The 10,417-nt window shown below is 37.1% G+C and overlaps 1 long non-coding RNA gene across 1 annotated transcript; it reads left to right on the forward strand.

Annotated features, from left to right (window-relative positions):
• Positions 1–1,778: 1,778 nt before the first annotated feature.
• On the forward strand, positions 1,779–2,369 carry LOC131997243 (uncharacterized). The gene is made up of 2 exons (XR_009398147.1): positions 1,779–1,885; positions 1,969–2,369. It is a non-coding gene; the product is annotated as an uncharacterized LOC131997243 (long non-coding RNA).
• Positions 2,370–10,417: the final 8,048 nt, after the last annotated feature.

Genomic DNA, 10,417 nt, shown 5'->3' on the forward strand with positions numbered 1-10,417 from the left:
ACCCAATGCATGCCACGTGGTTTAAATCGGTCCATATGGGAGTAATATTCAAATATGGTCCGACCTGGTTGGGTTTCCGATAAGTACGGGAAATCGGGCTTTATCGCTTTAATGTCATGGGGTCTGATACAACTCACAACTTAAATTTCTCTATATACAAATATAATTCGGTTTGAAAACAAGGTCCAACATTTTCCAGGAGGCGAACGCAACATCAAAATTTCAATGAAATCGAGAAATACATGAGCCTTTTATGGACCAAGAATCTAAATGGTCAATCGGACTATATTGCCGCTACATCCAAAAATTTAAAAGCACAACTCACTGTTTCGAATTTTGGCTAAATGGGATTATTAATGCACCTTTTGTGCAGGTAATAGGAAGATATAGTCTGTGTGTGGTAAAAAAATAATCTGTGCAGTTTTCAGACGTTAATGATGCGTTGCAGCCGGAGTGACAAAATGACAAAATGTAATATCGATATATATATATATATATATATATATATATATATATATATATATATATATATATATATATATATATATATGTATATATAATAATATGTTGAAAGTGTTTTAATTGTTGTTGAGAAGTTCAAAAATTTTCCAAAGTTCCTTTCAAAAAGTAAATATTTTTTATTTAATGCCAGCAGACAATGTTTGCTGATATCAGCAGGCTGATTTCTCTGGGTGTAATACATAATGACTCAACTCTACCTCAACTTTGAAAATTGCCATATATTTTAGAAGTGTTGTTGATCGAAATTTATACTTAATATCGTTTTTAGCATTTAAGGTATTATTTGATATACTTATTGGTTTACGAAATTTTACATTTGTGTTTTTTAAGACATTTTAAGAGAAAGCGGAAATCCCATGGCCGTCTAATATCCGAAGTACGCTTGCAAATGGAAGTAGTATCTCAACTTGAAATTCATCTCCAAAGAGAACACGGACGTCTACAAACTATAATGCGGGAGCTGTATTTAAGTAATCAGCGTTTTGAGAGAGGAAAACAACAGGTTAAACATTTATAAGTACATTCATATCAAATAAAAACTTTGAATAACACTCAAATAAAGATTTAAAAATATTTCATTATTGCAAAAAATAAAACAAAATTATATATATTAATATGAGCTACATCAAGTTATTGACCGAAATGGACCGTACTTGTCATGGCTGTTAGAAGTCATAGAAAAATACCACCTCCAAAATTTCAGGCAAATCAAGTAAAAGTTCTGCCTTCCAAAGGCTCAGAGTATCAAATTGGGAGATCGGTTGATAAAGCAGTTATATCAGGATATTAAACGATTTATACCATACTTGGGTTGTTCGAAGTCATAACAAAATGCAATATTTTAACCAAATTAGATAAGAATTGAGCCCTCCAATAGCTCAAGAAGTCTAATCGAGAGATCGGTATATTTGTCAGTTATATCAGGTTATGAAGAGATTTAAATCATACTTGGCACAGTTGTTGAAAATGATACACCACATGCAAAATTTCAGCCAAATTTGAAAAGATTTGCGCCCTCTAGTGGCTTAAGAAGTCAAGACCCAAGATCGGTTTATATTGCAGCTATATCGAAACATGGACCGATTTCACACATTTATTTGTGGAAAATTTGTGGACTTGTTTTCGACAGACAGACGGACGGACATACAATAGCTGCAATAGATCGAATAAAAATGTCATGACGACCAAGAATAAATATACTTTATGGGGTCTTAGATTCATATTTCGAGGTGTTACAAACGAAATTACAAATTACATTACAAGTATACCCCATCCTATGGTGGAAGGGATTACCGATTACATGGTATTACCGTTACAAATTGGTTGTGTTTGGTATAACAGTTATCTGGTTGGAAGCATTTCGGTATTGTAAAACTTTTCTTCAAGGAATTTCGTTGTGATGCGCAAATTGTTAATTTTTAGTCGTTTGTATTCTTTATTTTTCAGCATTGGAGTCAAATGGTCTTTAAACTGCTACTGAAAATGTACTCAAAAACTTTTAATGGCATGGTCCGAGATAATCTTCACAACATTTTTCATCAAATTGTCTATTGAGCCCAAAAAATAGCAAATATGTATGTGTATACTTTTTTTTGACATAATTGTCAGGGATACTAGACATTCCAGGAACTCACACCCGTTTGTAATTGATTGGCAAGCGGACCTCACAATGCATTATAGGGTGAATTCTTATTTCGCCAGAACTGTTCGTATGTGGAATCGACTACCGGCTAATGTTGTTTGACAACTTTGAAATCCAAAGATTTAAGACAAATTTCAATAAACCCTACATCCGGAAGCGGCGGTGCCCCAAATACATGGTCCCACATTTGGATATTCGTATTCTACACCCAAGTATTTTTATTTGAGCCCCATATTGTGACGGTCAGTAAATAATTGCTGTTGGCAAACATGACCGGTTGGGACGTTATTGGGGGATGGGGCGGCCACTCAGTTTCCTAAATATTGATATCAGATTCGAGCTTTACTCACAAAGTCCTTTCATTTGAGACCCATATTGCAATGGTCGTAAATTTGATTTCTTTGGGGGATCTTTTTGGGGAGGGGCGGCCCCCCAAAACACTTGGTCCCACATTTGGATACCAGATTCGCATTCCACACTCAAATACCTTCTATTTAAGCCCCTTACTGGGGGTGTTTAGGGGAAGGGGTGGACCTCGAGAAATTTGGTCTCACATTTGGATACCAGATTCGTGTTCTACTCGTAAATACGTTTCCTTTGAATCCCATATTGCCATGGTCGGTAAATATGTCCGATTTAGGGGTATTTTGGGGGTTGGTTTGGTCCCCCAAACAGTTGTTCCCCCATATTGTGAAATTTTTGTTTCTAGGTTACTACAATAGCACTACCCATCTCCGAGGTCTGGCGTTTCTGAAAGGGGGAGGGTCCGCCTCCCCCCTTCAGATATCAAAAAATTAAATACCCTTTTTTCAACACGGGCTCATTATGCGCCATCTGCGAAAATTTCAAGAAAATCGGTTCAGCCATTTTTATACCCAGGATGGGGGTATACTAATTTCGTCATTATGTTTGTAACTACTTGAAATATTCGTCAGAGACCCCATAAAGTATATATATTCTTGATCGTCGTGACATTTTATGTCGATCAAGCCCTGTCCGTCCGTCTGTCTGTCTGTCGAAAGTACGCTAACTTCCGAAGGAGTAAAGCTAGCCCTTGAAATTTTGCACAAATACTTCTTATTAGTGTAAGTCGGTTGGTATTGTAAATGGGCCATATCGGTCCATGTTTTGATAAAGCCGCCATATAAACCGATCTTGGGTGTTGACTTCTTGAGCCTCTAAAGTGCGCAATTCTTATCCGATTGGAATGAAATTTTGCACGACGTGTTTATAATATCCAACAACTGTGCCAAGTATGGTTCAAATCGGTTCATAACCTGATATAGCTGCCAAATAAACCGATCTTGGGTCTTGACTTCTTGAGCCTCTAGAGGGCGCAATTCTTATCCGATTTGAATGAATTTTTGCACGAAGTATTTTGTTATGATATCTAACAACTGTGCCAAGTATGGTTCAAATCGGTTCATAACCTGATATAGCTATCATATAAACAGATCTGGGGATTTGACTTCTTGAGCTACTAGAGGGTCCAATTCCTATCCGATTTGGCTGAAATTTAGCATGACGTATTTTATTTTTACTTTCAACAACTGTGTCAAATAAGGTTCAAATCGGTTCATAACCTGATATAGCTGTCATATAAACCTATTTGGGATCTTGACTTCTTGAGCCTTTAGAGGTCGCAATTATTATCCGATTTGCCTGAAATTGTACGACGGATTCTCTCATGACCATCAACATACGTGTTTATCATGGTCTGAATCGGTCTATAGCCCGATACAGCTCCCATATAAATCGATCTCTCTATTTTACTTCTTGAGCCCCCAAAGGGCGCAATTCTTATTCGAATTGGGTGACATTTTACACAGGTCTCCAAAATATAATTTAATTGTGGTCCAAACCGGATCATATCTTGATATCGCTCTAATAGCAGAGCAAATCTTTTCTTATATCCTGTTTTGCCTAAGAAGAGATGCCGGGAAAAGGACTCGACAAATTGCGATCCATGGTGAAGGGCATATAAGATTCGGCCCGGCCGAACTTAACACGCTTTTACTTGTTGAGTCAAATTTTACCTTAATGACAGGACTAAAATTTTATCTTTTGTTTAAATTTTTCGCGTCTTGACCTTTCCAGAAACGTATAATTTGTATACATAAATATGTTATTATATAGGCCAAAATCGATGCACAGTGTGCACATCGCGGTCATTTTTGCATTCTTTCATGACAGAAAAGTTGTCTGGAGATTATATTGTAACTATGTACCAAGGGATGCATTTTTCTTTTAAATCGGACCATAAATGCGCTTTTGACAGCCAGAACAAAATTTTGTAGGGCCGAGGTGACTTAATTTGAAGGCCCACCAATCGGCCCCTGGGACATCTGGGGCCCTGAAATTTTGCGTATAAACTGAATAACACCTCAGCTATAACCATGTAAATATTTTTATCGTGAAGATATTTCTATTCGTTCCAAAATGTCAGACTTATTTCCACTTTTTTTGCTTCCATCCCACTGTGTGCCGTGCCAAATACGATGCAAATCGGTATGTAAGCTGATATAGCTCCGATATAAACCGATCCCCCTATTTGATACCTTGAGCCCCAGGAAGCCACTACTGTTATCCAATTTGGAAGAATTTTTGCACATGGTATTTTGTTATGACTTGCAACATGCGTGGTAAATTTGGCCCAAATCGGTGTATAACGTGATTTAGCTCTAGGAATTTTCTTGTTCCATCATTTTCCATTTCCCTGCAAATCGGAACTAATTTTTCAATCCTTAGAATTCCCGCTTCTTACAAATGATCATTACACCCTATGTCAAAAAATTCGAAAAATTTTTTGACATAGGGTGTAAACTTGGTTATATTTCATATTTATGACGAAATTTCGAAAACTCAACAACACATTTCATCATTCCTTTCTAACACCCTGAAATATGCTCCAGATCAACTTGACTTGTCTATCCGTCTGTTTAAATCACAACGAATTCGAACGAATAAAACTACACAGATACCTTTTATTGAAGAAGGATAAGTTAAGTTATAGTGGCAGACTTACATCATTGTGATATGGTAGAGCTTTTAGTGTAAATCCAAACTGCCACCCCTAATTGATGATCCCAGCCCTCTACTGCCTTACTAAAGGGTGATTTTTTTGAGGTTAGGATTTTCATGCATTAGTATTTGACAGATCACGTGGGATTTCAGACATGGTGTCAAAGAGAAAGATGCTCAGTATGCTTTGACATTTCATCATGAATAGACTTACTAACGAGCAACGCTTGCAAATCATTGAATTTTATTACCAAAATCAGTGTTCGGTTCGAAATGTGTTCATTCACCGTTCAGCGATGAGGCTCATTTCTGGTTGAATGGCTACGTAAATAAGCAAAATTGCCGCATTTGGAGTGAAGAGCAACCAGAAGGCGTTCAAGAACTGCCCATGCATCCCGAAAAATGCACTGTTTGGTGTGGTTTGTACGCTGGTGGAATCATTGGACCGTATTTTTTCAAAGATGCTGTTGGACGCAACGTTACGGTGAATGAACACATTTCAAACCGAACACTGATTTTGGTAATAAAATTCAATGATTTGCAAGCGTTGCTCGTTAGTAAGTCTATTCATGATGAAATGTCAAAGCATACTGAGCATCTTTCTCTTTGACACCATGTCTGAAATCCCACGTGATCTGTCAAATACTAATGCATGAAAATCCTAACCTCAAAAAATCACCCTTTAATACTAGGCTTTGCAAAAAGACCTACAATTAGTTTTAAAATTCTGAGCCCTAGAAGCCATAACTTTTTATCAGATTTGCTGAAATTTAGTAGGCAAAGTACACTCATGTTGGAAAGCATTAGTGTATAAAGTATTATACAACAACATCATACTAGATAATATCGCAAACTATTATTAAACTATTAAATTATTCCATGATTTATTTAAATTCGTAAATTTTGATACCAAAAAGGATAAAATAGCCTCGTCTACAGCGAATGGTGATTGATAGAATTAAATTGTTTAATTATTGTAGACTTGACCAAAATACCATAAGTTGTACTAGATACGAAATATTGCAGTCGTCCTAGAAGTGGAAGTAAAAGTACTTATAGTGCTGTAATTGGCACTTTCTTGACAGATTGAACAGATTTGGGATAAAGACACATCTAGACAGCAATTATCGGGCGCCTAGAATTCTTTTTTTTAAATTCGTACGTTTAGGTACTAAAACGCACAAAATTTTACTTTTTTCCATGATAAAACCTTCAAAATTTGAATACACCCTCCAAGTAGGTATCGGGCGACCAGAAGGTTTTTCGAAATTTATAACTTTATGTAAAATATGGTATTTTCTTTACAAATTGAGCTACATCTCTCCAAATTGTGATACTGTTACACTTCAACAGTACTTATCCGGGGATTTGCAGATTTTTTTTCAAATTCGTATATTGGATACTAGAACGTACTAAATGGTACTTACTTTACAGAATGAGGTTCAGCTTTCAAAATTGGGGTACAGTTACACCTTGATAGTATTGGGCGACTAGAAGGTGTTTTGAAATTCGAACATTTAGGAACTTATACGTACAAAAGGAACCTTCTTTATCAATTAAGCTAAATCTATCAAAATTGGGATACATTTACACCAAGACATTCGTTCACTGAAATGGAGGTACTACTATGAGGAAGAGGGGTAGCAAAGCGGGCCTGGCGTATGCTAGTTTGCTTAAAATTTTTAAAAATTTGTGTTAGAGTTATGTTACAGCATTTAATTGAACTTGGCACAATTTTATTCAACATACCGCACTTCTGTCAAACCAGCAAAAATTAAAGCTTGTAGGAAGCGAACAATGATGATTGAGAGACCGGTTTACATGGGAGCTATATCAGGTTATAGACTGAGTTGTACCGTATTTGGCACAGTTGTTGAAAGTTGTAACGGAACACCGCATGGAAAATTTCAGCCAATTCGAACATAAATTGCGGAGTGTAAGGACTCAGGAAATCAAATCTGGAGCTATATCTGGTTATAGACTGATTTAGACCGCACTTAGCACAGTTATTGGAAGTCATAATAGAACTTTACATGCAAAATCTTAGCCTAATCGGACAAAAATTTCGGCTTTCATGGGCTTAAGAAGTCAAATCTGGAGATCCGTTTATATGGGAGCTGTATCAGGTTAAAACCTGAATTGAGCCGTACTAAGCACAATTGTTAAAAATTACAGCAGAACACTACATGCAAAATTTCAGCCAAATCGGACAAAAATTGCGGCTTCCAGGGGCTTAAGAAGTCAAATCTGGAGATCGGTTTATATGATATAGCATCAGGTTATAAACCGATTTAAACCCTACTTGACACAGTTGTTGGAAGTCATAACAGAACACTACATGCAAAATTTCTGCCAAATGGGGCAAAAATTGCGGCTTCCAGGGGCTCTAGATTTCAAATCGTGAGATCGGTTTATATGGGAGCTATATATAAATCAAAACCGATAGGACCCATTTGCAATCCCCAACGACCTACATCGGTACTTAGTATCTGTGCAAAATTTAAAGTGGTTAGCTTTACGCTTTCGACCGCTATGCGATTTCGACAGACGGACGGACATGGCTAAATCGACTCAGAACGTCGAGACGATAAAGAATATATATATTGTACTTTATGGTGTCTTAGACAAATATTTCGAGGTGCTACGGAATGCATAGATTAGTATACCCCATCCTGTGATGGCGGGAAAAAACATGTACTTTTATCGTAAACAAAATTTAACGCTTTCCTGAGAACAATTTTGCTTATCGAAATTTTCTTTTAGTATAATAAATTATTTATTTTTTTTTATTTTTCCCGGGAATTCCCAGGATGGAATTCGGTGCAGCGGATTCGTTAAATGAGCGTGAATTCCCGAGATAGGACCGATCTCCTGACTATTCTTCTACGGCCGAAAGAAACTTAAATTTTTGCCTGGTTTGGCAGAAATTTGATACGTAGAATAAAACTAAGCCCTTTAACTAAGTTTATTTTGTTTAAATTTTTAGCAGAATCAATGGTGGTGCGAACCCAAGATTTTTCTAGCCGAAATTAGCTTGAATATACTTGTTTAAATTTGACGGGTATTACTTAGCTAGATAGAGAATTTATGGTCCAAATTTCTTATAGTTCGTACTTGTCACGGCTGTTTGAAGCCATAGAAAAATAGCACCTCCAAAATTTTAGGCATATCGAGTAAAAATGCGCCCTTTAGTGGCTCAGAGTGTCAAATTTGGAGATCGGTTTTATGGACCGATTTGAATCATATTTAGCACAGTTGTTGTATATTATAACAAAACACGTCGTGCAAAATTTCAAACCGGACATGAATTGTGCCCTCTAGAGGCCCAAGAAGTCAAGACCCAAGATCGGTTTATATGGCAGCTATATCAAAACATGGACCGATTTGACCCATTTAAAATCCCAACCAACCTACACTGATAAGATGTACTTATGCAAAATTTCAAGAGTCTAGCTTTACTCCTTCGAAAGCTAGCTTGCTTTCGAAAGACAGACGGGCCACTGTATCAAGTTGATAACCTGATATAACTGCCATATAAACCGACTCCCAATGTGACACTTTGAGCCACTGGAGGGCGCAATTTTTACACGATTTGCCTGAAATTTGTGAAGTGGTATTTTTCTATGGCTTCAAACAGGCATGACGGTGAAGTACGGTCTATATCTATATTGAACAAGTAAGAGCGTGCTAAGTTCGGATCGCATTTGTCGAGTTCTATGCGCGGTATCTCTTTTTAGGCAAACATAGAATATTGAATAAGAATTGATATGTTGTTGGAGCTATATCAAGTTATAGTCCGACCATTAATGAATGCTGAACATTGTAGAAGTCATTGTGTAATACTTCAGTTCATTCGGATAAAAATTGCGCCTTGTAGGGGCTCAAGAAGCAAAATCGGGAGATTGGTTTATATAGGAGCTGTATCAAGCTATTGATCGATTCAAACCCAATTAGACACGTATGTTGAAGGTCATGAGAGAAGCCGTTGTACAAAATTTCAGCCAAATCGGATGAGAATTGCGCCCTCTAAATGCCCAAAAAGTCAAGATCCCAGATCGGTTTTTATGGCAGCTTTATCAGGTTATGTACCGATTTGCGCCATACTTAGCACAGTTACTGTAAGCCATAAAAAAACTCATCTTGCAAAATGTCATCCAAATCGGATGAGAATTGCGCGCTCTATTGACTCAAGAAGTCACGATCCAATATCGAATTATATGACAGCTATACCAGATTATGAACCGCTTTGAATCATACATAACACAGTTGTCATACGAAAACACTACGTGCAAAATTTCAGTCAAATCGGACGAGAATTGCGCCCTCTATAGGTTCAAGAAGTCGAGACCCAAGATCGGTTTATATCGCAGCTATATCAAAACATGGACCGATTTGAACCATAGTTAGCGCAGTTGTTGGAAGTGATACCAAAACACCACGTGCAAAATTTCAGTCAAGTCGGACGAGAATTGCGCACTTTAGAGGCTCAAGAAGTCAACACCCAAGATCGGTTTATATGGCAGCAATATCAAAACAAGGGATGATTTAGTCCATTTACAATTCCAACCGACCTGCACTAATAAGACGTATTTGTGCAAAATTTCAAACGACTAGCTTTGCTGCTTCGAAAGTTAGCGTGCTTTCGAGATACAGACGGACGGACGGACAGACAAACGGACATGACTAGATCGACTTAAATCAACATGACGATCAAGAATATATATACTTTATGGGGTCTCAGACGCATATTTCGAGGTGTTACAAACAGAACGACGAAATTAGTATACCCCATCCTATGGTGGAGGGTATAAAAAGTCATTCAAAGAACTTAATAAATGCGATCCATGGTGGAGGGTATATAAGATTCGGCCCGGCCGAACTTGGCACGCTTTTACTTGTTAGAAATTACATAAACCAGCTTTGAATGATGGACAATTTAGTTCAATATAGCAGGGGATGCTATTGTGTGAACGGCAATCTAGGTGCAGACATCAATTAAAAAAAATATTTTCCACGTCTTTATTTTTAGGATCAATGGCCAAATTTTGTGAAAATCAAAGTACCACAGCAGCTCCAACAAAGAAACCATGTCAAATGTAAACACGTCAATACATCATCGATAATAAATTCCAAAAGTTCAAAGTGCGGAGACAACGAACTGCTTGACACAGAGAGTACGTACTTATTAATTTTGACTTGTTACACAAAATATTTTCGTTTGAATTGTTCATA

This window comes from Stomoxys calcitrans, chromosome 1, assembly GCF_963082655.1.
Source record: "Stomoxys calcitrans chromosome 1, idStoCalc2.1, whole genome shotgun sequence".
In the NCBI taxonomy this organism is placed as follows: Eukaryota; Metazoa; Arthropoda; class Insecta; order Diptera; family Muscidae; genus Stomoxys; species Stomoxys calcitrans.